Source organism: Podarcis erhardii (genome assembly GCF_964252035.2).
Source record: "Podarcis erhardii genome assembly, chromosome: 5".
Taxonomy (NCBI): Eukaryota; Metazoa; Chordata; class Lepidosauria; order Squamata; family Lacertidae; genus Podarcis; species Podarcis erhardii.
This window is the reverse complement of record NC_138509.1, coordinates 43,276,126-43,291,334: the sequence shown is the minus strand read 5'-3', so window position 1 is coordinate 43,291,334 and position 15,209 is coordinate 43,276,126. Positions and strand designations below refer to the sequence as shown.

Sequence of the window (15,209 nt, the reverse complement as noted above, 5' to 3'; positions counted from 1 at the left end):
AACAGTGTAGCACTTTTTCTTCCCCCAACCCTAGCTAAGAGGTTGGAGAGGAGAAGGAGGTCATTTTAGGTCAGAGTGGCATTGCCTCTCTTTCCCTCCTGAGATGGCATCAAACAGCAGCAGCTCATTGTGTCCTTGCCTGTAGAGGGAAATTTCTGGAACACGATATGGGATTAAGGTTATTTTAAACCTAACCACAGGAATAGGAGGAGTGTGTTAGCATCCGTTTCAGCAAGAAAGGAGAATTTGATTTAAGTGGCAGCCTCAGGCACAACATCGAACCAAGCAGAAAGCAAGCTAGGTTGACGGAATCACAGCTATCCGCTTAGGGCTAGCAGGTAGCACCAGCGTAACCGTACAGCAACAGGCAACACAGAGGGAGAAAAATAAAAGGACATTATCTATTAGAACAGAAGTTTAGGCTCTCTGAGAACCACTTTCATTTGTAGGGGTTCTAGAGATGGTTGAGTTTGTTCGTTTCAGTTTCTCATCTTTCCAATATTAAGTTTAGAGCTCCACATTTTGGCATTAGTTTGGGATTTGTTTATTTATTCAAAGTTTATTCATTCAAAGTTTGTTTATTTCTTTAAATTTGATCTTCCGCTTTTCATCATGTAACATATGAAGTGGTCCTGGTCTCTAAAAAATAACTACAGCCTGATTTGGGTCGGGGGAAGCATTCTGTATATTAGAATGCAATTTAAGAAAGCACGGGTCAACTTTGCAGATGTGATCTTCATGATGTTGTGGTAGGATTCTGGAGTTTTAATTCACTTCAGTGGACACAGAGAGCAATGTTGCATTGTAATGGGCTCTTTACCCACATAATTTGCCTGTGCCTTCTGAACAAGATGTAATTTAAACTTGCCAAAGCTTGCATTGGAGGGAGTAGATGTCAACATGTGGTGCTGGAAAAGTATTAATGAAGTGTTACGAAACTCAGAACAGTGGTGACAATTTAGTCCACAGGTATAGTAATTTGCACAGACACATCATGTCATTTTTGCTGCTTCTATATCTCAAACCACCACTGCGCATCAGCCCACATATAGCAGCAGCTAGATTTGGTATCAGATGACTAGCCCATAATCTGCAGAAACTTTGCTCTCAAGCTTCCCCCCTCTCTTTTTTAAACAGATTTTTATGTTGTCAGTGTTTTAGCAGGATGCAACATGCCCTTTGAAACCAGGCTGCCAGAACACTCACTCACTCTCTCTCTCTCTCTCTCTCTCTCTCTCTCTCTCTCTCTCTCTCACACACACACACACACACACACACACACCAGTTACGAACCTTAGCTGCGGCCTGCAGTGACATGCCACAGAACAAATTATTGAAGACCAACTAAGCTGTTATTTCATGAAGCAGAGCTTACATGTTTGCAAAAGAAGCATGGTGACTATTTATAACTGCAGTAATTGGTGATAATAACAGAATCATTTTAGGATTGCTATAAGGAAATTAATGCCTATAGTGGGAAAACAAATCACTGTTTTTGTTCAAGCCCAAATAACCAGAGTCAACTTTGTAATTTCTAACTCTGGCATTCCACTCTGAAGTCTGCCTTTTAAATTCCTCAGTTACAGATTGGTAACTTTCAGGATAGCTACAGAAAATGTTATCGTGAGAGACTGAAATGTTTGCCTTCAGGTTTTTTTTAATATTGCCCTTTCTGATATCAGATTTGTTTCTATTCATTCCATGCATAAAATTTAGCCTTTATAGAAAGCAGAGAAGCAATGCTGACATTGATTACCTTAGAAGATGAGCAGGTGAATTGAGTCCCTGATGTTATTAAGTCTTGTGGATAATAATGAAATAGAGACACATCTCTCCATTGTATAGAATTGTTCCTAGGTTGTGCATTCTAGAGCTGCACACACACCATACATTTAAAGCCTGACCCTCCACAAAGAATCTTGGGAACTGTGGTTTGTTAAGGATGACGGAAATAGTAGCTGTGTAAGGGGTAAACTGTCGGAACCTGCGTTCGACCGAGCTGATAAAGCTCATCCTCCTCCGGCTGAGTCCTTCGGAACCGCACTCCGATGATAATTAACAACCTGAGCCTTTGATGAGGCCTCCAGGCACGTTCCCATTATGCAGAGAATCAAAGCAGCAGAAGTGATGAGATTTATGGCTACATCGCTATGGTTTATTTTCTAGCTAAGCAGACAGAAAAAGAAACATCCTCTCTCTGTGAGAGCAGAGAGCAACTGAACGACAAAGGAACAGGAAACAGTAACATCACATCCGTCTCCCGTCTTCAGTGAGATTTCCAACAGTCTGGAATGTGTGGAATGCAAAATAGAGTCTTGTGACTCCAAAGCACTGCACAGTGGCAACACACAGAAACCAACATAAACTACAGTTCCCAGGATTCTTTGTACATAGCTTACACCACCCATTATTGTTTATTTCAGGTTTGATTGTTTGCATACATACATAGATTATGGACTGCAAATACATTTTCAGTCAATATTAGCCAGTGGCCCTTTGCACACAAAGTCAGAATTATATTCTGTCATAGCCTTCACAAGGCTGGGAAACCCTCAGACTGACTGAGCGCTATCTCGCCAGAAGACTCCTTTGCAATACAATGTTGCACAGTACTTATTATACACAAGATTGGGGTGCGCATCCTAGATTTATTGGAGGGAGCTGTTGCTCTAAAGTTGTATTAGACTAATCCATCACTACAGTTAGCTGTTGCTCTAATGATATATTAGTGTAATAATCTGAGCAAGGCACACTGATGATATATTGCTGAAAATATGGCACCATTTATGGAAGTAAGGTTCCAGGAAACTATTCAGCATAATTACAAGCCGTTGGCTGACTTTTACTGGAAATAAAGTCAGCCAATACACACAGCATAATGGCAGCTTCTTGCCTAAAATGGTTTTTGTGACAATAGGATGACAAATTTTCAGTACTGTTTAACTTCGGTTGCAAGAGGCTACGCTGTTATTCTTCTACAGAAACAGACTGGGTCATTGGTCAAGAGACAAACTAGATAAGAGCAGCTTCTAGCTGTGACTCTCACACAAACAATTCTCCTTTATCTCCTTTATCATTTCTCTCTGTTATGCCCATCTCAGAAGTGGTTAATGCTAAGAAATATGTCGCCTAGTATTGTTGTTGTTTAGTCGTTTAGTTGTGTCTGACTCTTCATGACCCCATGGACCAGAGCACGCCAGGCACTCCTGTCTTCCAGTGCCTCCCGCAGTTGGGTCAGACTCATGTTTGTAGCTTCGAGAACACTGTCCAACCATCTCGTCCTCTGTCGTCCCCTTCTCCTTGTGCCCTCCATCTTTCCCAACATCAGGGTCTTTTCCAGGGAGTCTTCTCTTCTCATGAGGTGACCAAAGTATTGGAGCCTCAGCCTAGTATTAAGCCCTTATTATCCTATGCTTCAGGGCAGGGAAAGCATGTGAAGTCATTGCATAGATACCATGGTGACTTGTCCAAAGCAATTGCCCGCAAAGTGGAACCCACATGAATGAATGTTGCACTGCAGCTTTTTCCGCAACAACAGAATATGAACTTGTGCAGTTACCGTATAATGAGTCAGACCATTGGGTCCACCTAGCTCAGTACTGACTAGTAGCAGCTCTTCAGCGTCCAGGGCAGCAGTCTCTTCCAGGCCAATCTGGGGATCCCAGGGACTGAGCTACAACCTCTTCCTATGCTTCTCTTATGTGAGGGACCAGTACTGGACTAGCTCTCTCCCCTTTATGCTTAACCCAGTTGCACTGAGATCTGGTCAAAACTACAAGTGCATGGGCAGAATGACATTAATCAGTGGTAATGAAAATGTAACACCACACTGACCTTGCATTGTCTGATGTGCAGCACTGATGCAGCAAGCCTTGCTAAATGTTGAACTGGGGGTTGTATGACCAGCAGACTTTCAGCACTGGTACTAATGCCAGCACTACGGACATTCTCGATTCACTCAAAGGCGTAGAGGTAGGTCTGTATTAAGGAACATGAACCAAGGTCAAATTCCTATTTACTCCAAAGACAGTCCCTCGTTCAGGGATCACAGAGGATCTTCAGGAGTTAGCCAAGCACATTCTAAGAAACCTCCTATCCCAGGATTCCTCAGCCTCGGCCCTCCAGATGTTTTTGGCCTACAACTCCCATGATCCCTAGCTAGCAGGACTAGTGGTCAGGGATGATGGGAATTGTAGTCTCTAAACATCTGGAGGGCTGAGGTTGAGGAAGCCTGTCCTATCCAGCATTCACAATTCAGGCTTGTTTTTTTTTAAAAAAAAAAATTGGATTAAATAGGAACCAATGGCTGTATGCCCATTATTAAAATCCAATCCTGAGCTTTGCACAGCTGCTTAAGAATGTAAGATAATATTTGGAAAAGTGCAAGTGTTGAATAACTGCATGTATCAAAAACTGATTATACAACAGGACTGAATCTAGACATAAATAAAAATGCTGAAACATATATAAAAATGCTTTTTAAAAAAATGTTTTAAAATGTATATTGAATTTGACATTCGCTCACCATCGCCATCTAATAGCATTTGTATAATACACTTAAACTGTTATATTTGCAGCTGTGTAGCTGTCTCCCCAGTTTCACAGTACAAGCCGCCTTCCCTGGCTGACCAAGAGAGAGAATTCGAGGGAGAATATGTTGTACTTCCTCCATGGATGAAACGTACTGCGAACAGTCAGACATCATACGGTAGCATTCAATTTCTATTGAGAGTTTCTAGGAATGTGTTATGTATTGAAGATCTCACCCTGGCCACCAGGGGGTATTGTGTATATAGTTTTCACTCAGGTCCACGTAAGTTAATTTAGGCAGGAAACCCTGGGCTGTTGTTGTTGCAATGTTGACAGCCAGCTGCTTATAAAAGCAGGCCGGCTGAGCTGTTTGCTGTTCAGTTCAGTTCAGTTCCAGCTACTTATAAAGAACTACTTGGAGAAATATCTGTGTCGTCTGCTATGTCCACCCACTACTTTATAAATTGCCTTCATTTCTTTCGCCTGAACACTTAAGGGGGGGATATCAGTACAGAAAAACATTCCTTTCTTTCCCCTCCCACCCTCCTTCAGGTGTAGAGTGCAGAAGTACATTCGATCGATCATCAACTAAAATTTAAGATGTGAGTTTAAAAACCAATAAAACAAAACACTAAGGCGAAAAGATATTTCAGGAGGCCTAAAATGATTAGCTGCAGAAGGAGGTAGAAATCAAAATCATATCAATAGGCAAGAGACATTTCATCAGGTGCTATAGTGAAGGGGAATATTGGAGACCTAAGTGCTTGGACAGAAAGCAACTGACCTCTGGTAGTTAGTAAATCAGTGCTGCTCAGGTCTGGCCTCAATAGCTGGCATCCTAGAGCGGCTGTTGGGGCCAGCCACTAACACCTTCCCCAGGCTTTCCACATCAGGAAGCTGGGTATGTAAGCCATTGTAATAATTTCTCACAATGCTCTGCAGTGACACTATGTCAGGCACTCCAGGGCATTGTGGGAAATTAAACTGGAAGCTCTCGGCTACCTTTTAGGGTGCTGCTGCCATTGCCAGGTAAGTCTGAGGTAACACACCAAAGGAACAGAGGGCAGCCCTGAGTGCACATTACTCAGAGCTCTGATGCAACTCGCTTACAGCAATTTCCTGATCATTTTTTCTTCTTCCAATAGTTCTTGGCTATTGTATCTTTATTTACCGTATTTTTTGCTCTATAAGACTCACTATTTCCCTCCTAAAAAGTAAGGGGAAATGTGTGTGCGTCTTATGGGGCAAATGCAGGCTGCACAGCTATCCCAGAAGCCAGAACAGCAAGAGGGATCATTGCTTTCGCTGCGCAGTGATCCCTCTTGCTGTTCTGGCTTCTGGGATTTAGAATATTTTTTTTCTTGTTTTCCTCCTCCAAAAACTAGGTGCGTCTTACGGTCTGGTGCATCTTATAGAGTGAAAAATACGGTACTTTATAAACTATTTCAGCTATTATTTTGATAGAAAAGCGTGGCTATAAGTTTTCCACTTTAACAAAACAGGTCTTTGTTTTAGTACCTCACATGGTTGTCTGCCAAATAACAAAGCATAGATGGGATTTTAAGGTGAAGCTACCTGATTTGCACTTTCTGGAACAAAATCTGAACTGAAACGTACCTATCCTTCAAAAGTTGCAGTTCTCCAACCAGACAGCATGTACAAAAATGGACTTATCAAGAATGAGTCTGCATAAAAACACATATACTCGTGAATATGAAGTGTGTAGTATAAGGAGGAATTCCTTGCAAATATAAATGGAGCTTTTTTTCAATCAGAACTCTCCAGAACTGTGTTCTGACACCTCTCAGCTGGCCCCAGAAGTGTGGGGAGAAACTTGACCAGCTTCAACAAAGCTCTGCTGTGCCTTCAGCTCATGATGAGACCCTCCTCAGAACCTGAAGAGAATATATTCTTTGAGCTCTGGAGAGGGTCTCCTCCCCAGCCAGAGGCAGAATGGGGCTTTACTGAGGCTTTTCAGCCTCCCAGCTAACAGCTGACATGCAGGAAAGCCACACCTCAGCTGAGCAAGCCCCACACAGACCTGGCTCACGGGGGGCCTCTCCAAGCCTCAGCTGAGCAGTCACTAGAATCCTCTGGCTGGTGAGGAAACACTCCCCTGCAGCCCGAAGAGATCCTCATTGGCCTCTGGGGTAGCTCTTCTGTGGGAGGTGTGTTCTGGCACCTTTTTCTTTAGGGGAAAAAGTATACATACATAGATACATACAGTGCTTTTTTCAATTAAAAAATGTTTAGGGGTACTCTCATTTTGACTCAAGAAAATCATCATTTTATAGTTCAAGTCGGGGGAAATAAATACAGTAAATGGACAAAAGTACAAAGAACATACATTTTTAAAAAGGTAAAGGACCCCTGACAGTTAAGTCCAATCACGAACGACTCTGGGGTTGCGGCGCTCATCTCGCTATATTGGCCGAGGGAGCCGACGTTTGTCCACAGACAGTCTTTCTGGGTCATATGGCCAGCATGACTAAGCCACTTCTGGCTAAACCAGAGCAGCGCACGGAAACACTGTTTACCTTCCTGCCAGAGCGGTACCTATTTATCTACTTGCACTTTGACGTGCTTTTGAACTGCTAGGTTGGCAGGAGCAGGGACCGAGCAAGGGGAGCTCACCCCATCGTGGGGTTTCGAACCGCCAACCTTCCGATCAGCAAGCCCAAGGCCAGTGGTTTACACCACATCACCACCCGCATCCCTGAATATACATTACTCATACTGAAATACTGCCCCTCAATGAGGCCAAACTTTCATCAGTAAAACACCACACATCCACATGCCACACTGCTTCACACATTAAACACTTGCTGCCGTCTGAGACTCAGAAAACACCGTGACAGGAAATGAGGCCACCATCGGGGGTAGCAATGCAACTGTCGATTCACCGTGCTAGAGAAAAAACTAAAAAAATATTTTTTTTTAGTTTCTTCTCCTGTTAGATTCACAAAATGTTTAGGGGTACGTGTACCCTTGCATACCCCCAGAAAAAAGTATTGGATACATACTTATATATATTCATTGTGGAAAAGTATGTATCAGGTGAAACTGCATATAATATATATATATATTAGGAGACATTTTCACTAAAATGCTGTATGGTTTTCATGAAGACTTTAAAAAGCAACAACCAAGAAATCACAAACTGCTTCAGAAATGTGGCCATCTGAACTTGACTGGAAAAAAAGAGAGAGAAACTGAAAGAAACCAAACTGACAGGTTTGGTCATCTCTAGTCAAGGAAAGCCTGGGCAAAGAAGATATGTCTTTACAAGAAGTCTGAAGCAACTGATGGATGATGCTTCAAGTATGGCAGAGGGAAAGATGATGAATGGGCTCTGAGGCTGAAACACACATTCAACAGAAATCCCACCCACTGAGTCATGGGAAGAGCAACGGCTGCAGTCCATCTCCTTTTGCGCATCATATACCTCACAACATAACTGCCCTTTGGGGCAGATTCCTGACATGGAATGAGAGGTGGGCCCATTCTGTCCTTCACCTCAGGATCAGCTTTCCCTGAGCTCATTGGAGGGAAGTTGGGATACAAATGCAACAGATAAAAAAATAAATATTACCACATTTTTTTACAACAGTAGAAAGAATAAAGGGTGGTAACTGAGGTTCTTTTCGCGATGGCTCATGATTCAACAGTCTTAAAAGATTATTTTCTTCTTTTCACACAAATCTAGGGATCGAACTGGGACTTCCTCTTTCCAAGTCTGAATCTACTTGTACTCTGTGCTGAAAGCCACTCCAGTGACAGGTTTCCCCCTCAAGGAACAAATTATTCAAGCATGATATGACCTAACACATTTGTACGAATAATATGAGCACAAATTCTGATAGAAAGAATGTGGTTTTAGGGAGGGAAATGTGGCACATGATTTGTGTTGTTTTAAAGGAACGAAATGATTCTTTAGAGAGGTGGGTTAATCTTTTAGTTCCCTAAATAATTGTTTTGTTCCTTGAAACACCAGGATTGAAGGCTCATCCAAAATATATTTTGCTGTGTGTTTTTCATTCTTTCTGGGAAGCAATGCATTTGAGTCTTTTTCTCCCCCTGCATAGTATCTCACCAGTCTAAAGCTTGCTACTGACTACAGTATTCCGTAATATATGAGCTAAGTAGCATATGCTTCAACATCAATTCATGTACTCGGTGAATGTGTGAGATAAGTTTTCAAGTTCATTCTGTATTGCAGTGTTCATGGTGAGAATTGCAAATTGCAAGATGCATCAAATTAAAGTGCTATCTCAAACTGGGTTATATATGTTTCACAGTGAAGTATCTAATGAGAAGCCTTGAGACTTAATGTTGGAACAAGTTTTAGATTTATTTTATTGATTTTATAGGGAAATGGGAAGTTACAAAATACTTAGTGTAATGAACAATAAAAAGACAAGAAATTAGTTTGATAACCACACTCATTGCAAAATGTAGTCTGTAAAGTCAACCGTAGTGTAATCTCAAATAACAAAAAAAAAAAAAAAGGCACAAAAGAGTGTGTGAGGAAATCTGCGGGGAAAAGGCAGGGCTGAAGTCAGCCCCTGGCATCCCCAGGCTCCAGTCTTAGCAGGACCCACTGCTCATGCCTTCCCTGGATGCACACCCCCCTTTTTTTTTTAGTCTATGAACATCATAGAGCCACCATTTACATAGTCTACAATGCTCCATAATGGCCTTGGTGTAGCATCACTCCAGGGTATTGTGGGACATTCCAGTGTGGGACCAGCAGTTTGATTTCCCACAATGCTGTGGGGCCATGCTATGTTGGGGAGGGGGGCACTCATGGCCATGTCAGACATTTAAATGACAGCTCCAAGGCATCCTGGCACTCATTCGAACACCACTCCCATTGCCAGATAAGCTGTCCTATGAAGGAGAGGGTGCTTAAGAAAACTTTGTGCCAAGGAACTCTCATAACTACCTCTCCCCAAAAAACCCAACCAATTTGCTTCTCGAAACAGGTATATCTTAAGACAGGTATAGGAAAACAGGGAGGTTCCCTATGAGATGGAACCAATAATGGAGGCACAGTGCTCTGGTTTATTTTGTATTCTGCCTGCTTTCCCCCTACCCTCTATTCCTCATGAAGCTTCATGATTTGACCATGGAAGTGTCTGCAATTGCCAACCTCAGAATTCTAGAATATCCATATGCTGGGAATTCATACTGAAAATTTAAGATCTGAGTCATAAGATACCAGCACATTCTTCTGACCTCTGGGAAAGACTTGAGGAGTGTGAGCTGTCTTCACACCCCAAGCACGCCAGAGGGAACTGTCTAGCAAACCAGGGTGTGTTGGTCTCAAGAGTTCCTGGTCTTTAGTAAGGTGAGGGTGGGTCTGCCAGGGAAATGAGCATGCTGCTTTGATGTTGAGGGTGGGATAAGGCAGCTGGGAGCTAGCCCTGCTTCAAGGTGCACTGCCTCAGAGGCTTTTCTTTTTCTAAGTAATTGCTTTGGTGCATACCAGGCCTCCTTCCATTTGGGCTGCAAGTGGGAGTGGGAGGGTGGTGGCAGCAACTACTAGATCATAAGGCCCAGCTGGCAGCATTGCAAGGCTGTTGTGCAGCAGCTGAACAAGAAAAAGGGGTGTGAGAGGCTTTCCTAAACACCCCCGCCTTCTCCACACCAGGCAGTGCACAATCTGCCACATTCAACACTGCAGATGCCTGCCAAGGGAACTGTTGCTAACATAACATATGTCCTGTGGAACTCCCTGCTTGTGGAGGTTTGGCAGGAACCATCTCTGCCTTCTTTCAGACATCTCTTACAAGTTGCACTCTTTAGACAGGCCTTTACAATATGCATTTTCCTCCCTCAGCCAACCAGTATCTATTTTCTTTTCTGTTGATGTTTCTCATTATGTTATACAGATATTGATTGATTTTATTGAATTTATGTTGTAAGCCACCTTATTATATGTTGTGAAAGTGTGGGTCATATGTATTCAAATAAATAAATAAATATGTAGAACAATTATCAGGGTTTTTTCCCTCTCTTTAACCAAAAGAACGAACACAATCTTCATTTTTATTTTACTGGAGCAGACTATTGTAGACTAAATGAACACAGCATGCAAGATGCAGCCTCCAGCAATTTACAGTTGCAAAAGGAGTAAGGGTCATAAAGTGACCTTGTGTATAAAAATAGGGGTGTTCCCAGCATCTCTCCTCTTTGGAATGTTGGAGGTGATAGTGGTCAGTGAAGGACATCAGAATTGAGGTGACAGTGGCTTTGTGCCATGGTGATACCAGTATGGTTGCAGAACAGCTTGCAATGGAAGCCAGAGCGGTCTTAACAGCTGCCCAAATTCATCTGACTCCAACAGGAAAATCAGAATTTCTGTTTGAAAGCCCTTTTATAAAAGAGAATGCTGTATTTAAATAGGATGGCTCAGTCAAAGAACATGCACAATGGAGATAGCTGGCAGGATTTCATGGTGTAGCCTTCAGGAATATGTCATTTTCAAAAACCTGCTCCAAAAATCAGCATATTGAGGACCTGCAGGAATACTGTGAACTTTGCAATGGCATTACTGAACATTATGCCTGGAAAGAGATAACGAAAGTGTCTTTTGTGTGTTGCATACATATATTTTTTGAAGAGATTGTTCTTAGAAGGCATGTAACGAGAAAGAGAATACCAAAATCCAGACAGATACTGTATGCTAATATTTTTATTCTGTGGAAGCTGACCTGGGGATTCAAAGCTACTTTATACCTGGAAAAATATAAAATTATCCCTGCACTTTTGGGGGGCGGGGTATGGTCCATCATGTTTCTAGTGTTCAGACTAATAGTTGGTTGCATTTTTTCCAAAGAAGTTGAATTTTCTGTGATTTAAAAAGAGGCAGAAAAAACATGGGAAAATCACATGATGACAACGAAACTGTCATGTAGATGACATAAAAGTGAGTGATCAAAGTGTGACTATTGCAGAGTAAATACTCAGTATGGAAGCACCCCCAACATCACCCCAGTTTCTAGACATCTGGTCTGGTGTTGGGTGGAGAAGCAGTATTCCTTCTATGTGGTCCCAGGCTTCCTGTGTTATCTTGGTGGTACAGGAACAAGTGGTGTTCAGTGGCTTTCACGCTGCTGGAATAATGTAAGAGCTGGCTCTTACATGCTTAAAATGGGTGTTTTGTAACTGATACACCCACAAAACATTACAGTGGTACCTCGGGTTAAGTACTTAATTCGTTCCAGAGGTCCATACTTAACCTGAAACTGTTCTTAACCTAAAGCACCACTTTAGCTAATGGGGCCTCCTGCTGCTTCCGCACCACCGGAGCAAGATTTCTGTTCTCATCCTGAAGCAAAGTTCTTAACCCAAGGTAATATTTCTGGGTTACATGAAGTATATGTAACCTGAAGCGTATGTAACCCGAGGTACCACTGTACTGAACACAGGCTGATATACCAATTTTGAGACGATGTTTGCAGGCACACAAGGCTGGCTCCACCATTAGGCAAAGTGAGGCGACTGCCTCATGTGGCAGACACTAGTCCCCTGACTAATCTCCTCTTTAGAGGACAGAGCTTTGTATGCCACATCACTAGTCCTGCAGCCCTAAACTGGCCTGCTGCCCTAATGTGTGAGGAAGGATGCTACCCCATCAGCACCACCAAAGGAATATTCAGCTGCCTTTCTAATTGGGAGAGGGGAGTACCATCTTGTCCTTTGCCTTTGGCAGCAAAATATCTTGGTCTGGCTCTGCAGGAAGGTCTCGTCTACATCTGACAGATTCAGATTTATTCCATTGATGAATCACTTCACACAAAAGGAGTCTCAAAGTGATTTACAAGGGAAACATATAATAGAAATCCAGTGAAATAAAACATATACTGTATACTAAAAGTGTGCATCCTCAGAAATCACCTAGCAGCATAAAGTAACCACCCCAGCCAAAAGCCAGACTATAGTGCTGCCCAAATGCCTGGAAGAATAAAAACATTTTTGTCTCACACAGGAAGGATGGCAAAGACAGCAACAGGAGAGTCTCCCTAGAGAGAGAATTCCACAATGTTCAGAAGAGAGAGAGTTCTACATTAAATTCAGTGATGGGGCTGAAGCTTTTGGCTGTGGATATGGTATGCAGAATTCATAAGGTACCCCATATATTTTTGCACTATACTGTTTCTTTCAAATTCTAGCATATCATAAGTCATGGCTGCCTCAATAAGAGATTACACCGATAAAAGTCATTTTCTTTCATTTTTATGAGTCTCGTAAAACAGATCTCTTTCCTACAATTTGACTTTTACTCTCATTTTGCAAAACAAACCTGCCTAGGTTTATAGATTCATAGGCCTAAAACAGTATCAGTAATATCTGGAAATGCTTTTTTAAAATAAAAAAAATAAGTCAATGATTTCTTGAGCAGGGATCACACGGTATCGATTTTGCTATGAGAGCATTACTTTTTGAATCAGCAGCAGCTAATATGAAAGAAATGGTAATTTATGTGTAGGGCTTAACATACTTGTTGCTGCAGGAAATTGTGCGCTTTTTATGGTTATGTATCAGGAGTGGAGAGAAGCCACAGGATTTGGATGTGTAATACTTGTTTTGGGAGGTGGAGACAGCTCTTTCTGACCCAGCTGACTAGGGTATGGCTGGTAACAGCCTGGTGTGTTTGCATTACCACTGCTGCTGTCAAGAAACTGTTGAGGAATCTCTAGGAGGAGAAAATTATTCTACAATTTAAAATGTAACAAGGGCCAAACCACACATGACCAGGCAGGTAACTGCAGTTCCCAATGTCTTTACTTCTGGTGAGTGGGTGGGTGGGTGGGTGGGTGGGTGCAAGCAGTCACAGGGGTGACCACTTTGGATCAGGTGTGTGAACATAAAATCGTAGAAACAGAGAGTCAGAAGGGATCCCAAGGGTCATCTAGTCCAATCCTCTGCAATGTAGGAATCTCAACTAAAGCATCCAAGACAGAGGGCCACAAAGTGACAGCTCTTGCTGCAGTTCATCTTTTGTCCCTGCTGTGATTACTTGATGCAAATAATGGACTGTCCCATCTTCCCTGATGCTGTTATTACACTGAGGTCCAGTGCCGAGGGCCTTCTGGCGGTTCCCTCACTGCGAGAAATGAAGTTACAGGGTACCAGGCAGAGGGCCTTCTCAGTAGTGACACCTGCCCTGTGGATGTCAAGGAAGTAAGCAACTATCTTACTTTTAAAATACATCTGAAGGCAGCCCTGGTTAGGGAAGTTTTTAATGTTTAATGCTGTATTGTGTTTTTAACATTTGGTTGGGAGCCGCTCAGAGTGGCTGGGGAAACCCAGCCAGATGGGCGGGGTATTAATAATAATAATAATAATAATAATAATAATAATAATAATAATAATAATAGATTCAATGGAATTTATCGCCAAGTAGGCCTTACTTAATCTGTGTTCACTTGGAAATATCTGTTCTAAACCTTGCTGCACTACAGAACTTGGTTTCCCCTTTATACCACCACCAGCACCACACACCTGAATTTCTAGATCTGGATGGGAGTTTGGTGGTGGGTTTGAATATCGGTCAAACACATGCTTAGCTTAGGACAAGGTTTCAAGAGTAATGTTTTGTTCTTGTAGCTAGCCCTGGATTCTTCTGTTGTAGCACAGTTTCACAGGCTTCGAACTGGAACTTATTTGTGGCATGCTTACTGACATAATTGTTGGGAATAGCGATATCATTTTCCTCGTCTTTAGCTTAATTGAGCTTCTTCTTTCCTTCTTAAGCAGCCTAGGTGATTAATCATAACAATGTGATACCCCACATTCTCAGAACTGACAGAAATCCTGTCAGCCAACTGTGGTTGTTAGGAGCATCCGTGTGTTTGAACTTTGCAAAGTGTTGACACCCTTTCCTGGCTCAGACCAAATGTTTGATCAATTACAGGGGTTGGAAGATAGAGTTACACCGTGATGGAGAGAGCCGCATGCCACAAGACTTCTGTCCCTTTATGCAAGATGTCCTTTATCGCTTGCATTATTCTTCAGCTGCTTGGTTTCGCCAAGAGCTCAGTAAGTTGTCCCACCTGATCCCTCAAGGCAGAGAAGGTGTCAGTTCATTTTTTCTCTCTTTCTTTGCCCTCCAGCAACATTACCTTGGGAAGCTTTTGCAAAAGCTCTCCACCTCACTAGGGAGATTATTTTTCTTCGCATTTCCACTTCTGATGACACTCCAGTGCCTGAGAATTATAGCACCTTCTAGCAGTCTGTCACAGATACTTGGCTGAACACATATTTTGCTTTTACACAAATGATTCCCTTGTTATTTAATCTTGTAAAACAATCCTCAAGACTGCAGATGCTGGACGGCCTTTGATTTAAAGCTCACTCCTGATGAACTACAAGGAGCCATCCCTAGGAAAGGCTTTCCTGGTTACAATTATTGCTCCATAAAATATCTTTAATTACTTACATGTGTTCAGATAATTGGACCATGGTTTATCATTTGTTACCAGCTCCTACTCAAACTTTCTGTAATTAACTTAGGTTAGGGAGGGAAATTGTCTAAGATGGGGGGGATTAGTTAATTGCTTACTTCAGATCCCTGTTTCAGTCCCTGCTGCTTATCTGTGGGCAATAGACACACTGGTTGACTAAAATATTCAAACTGAACATGGATTGTTGTTCAAATTCTTCGCAGTTTT

General features: G+C 42.2%; 1 long non-coding RNA gene across 1 annotated transcript in view; it reads right to left on the bottom strand.

Moving 5' to 3' along the window:
- Window positions 1–3,972, bottom strand: part of LOC309342617 — a 40,676-nt gene extending 36,704 nt beyond the window's left edge. The window contains exon 1 of the long non-coding RNA XR_014156911.1: window positions 3,835–3,972. This is a non-coding gene — a long non-coding RNA (uncharacterized lncRNA). The remainder of the gene's footprint in view (window positions 1–3,834) is intronic.
- Window positions 3,973–15,209: the final 11,237 nt, after the last annotated feature.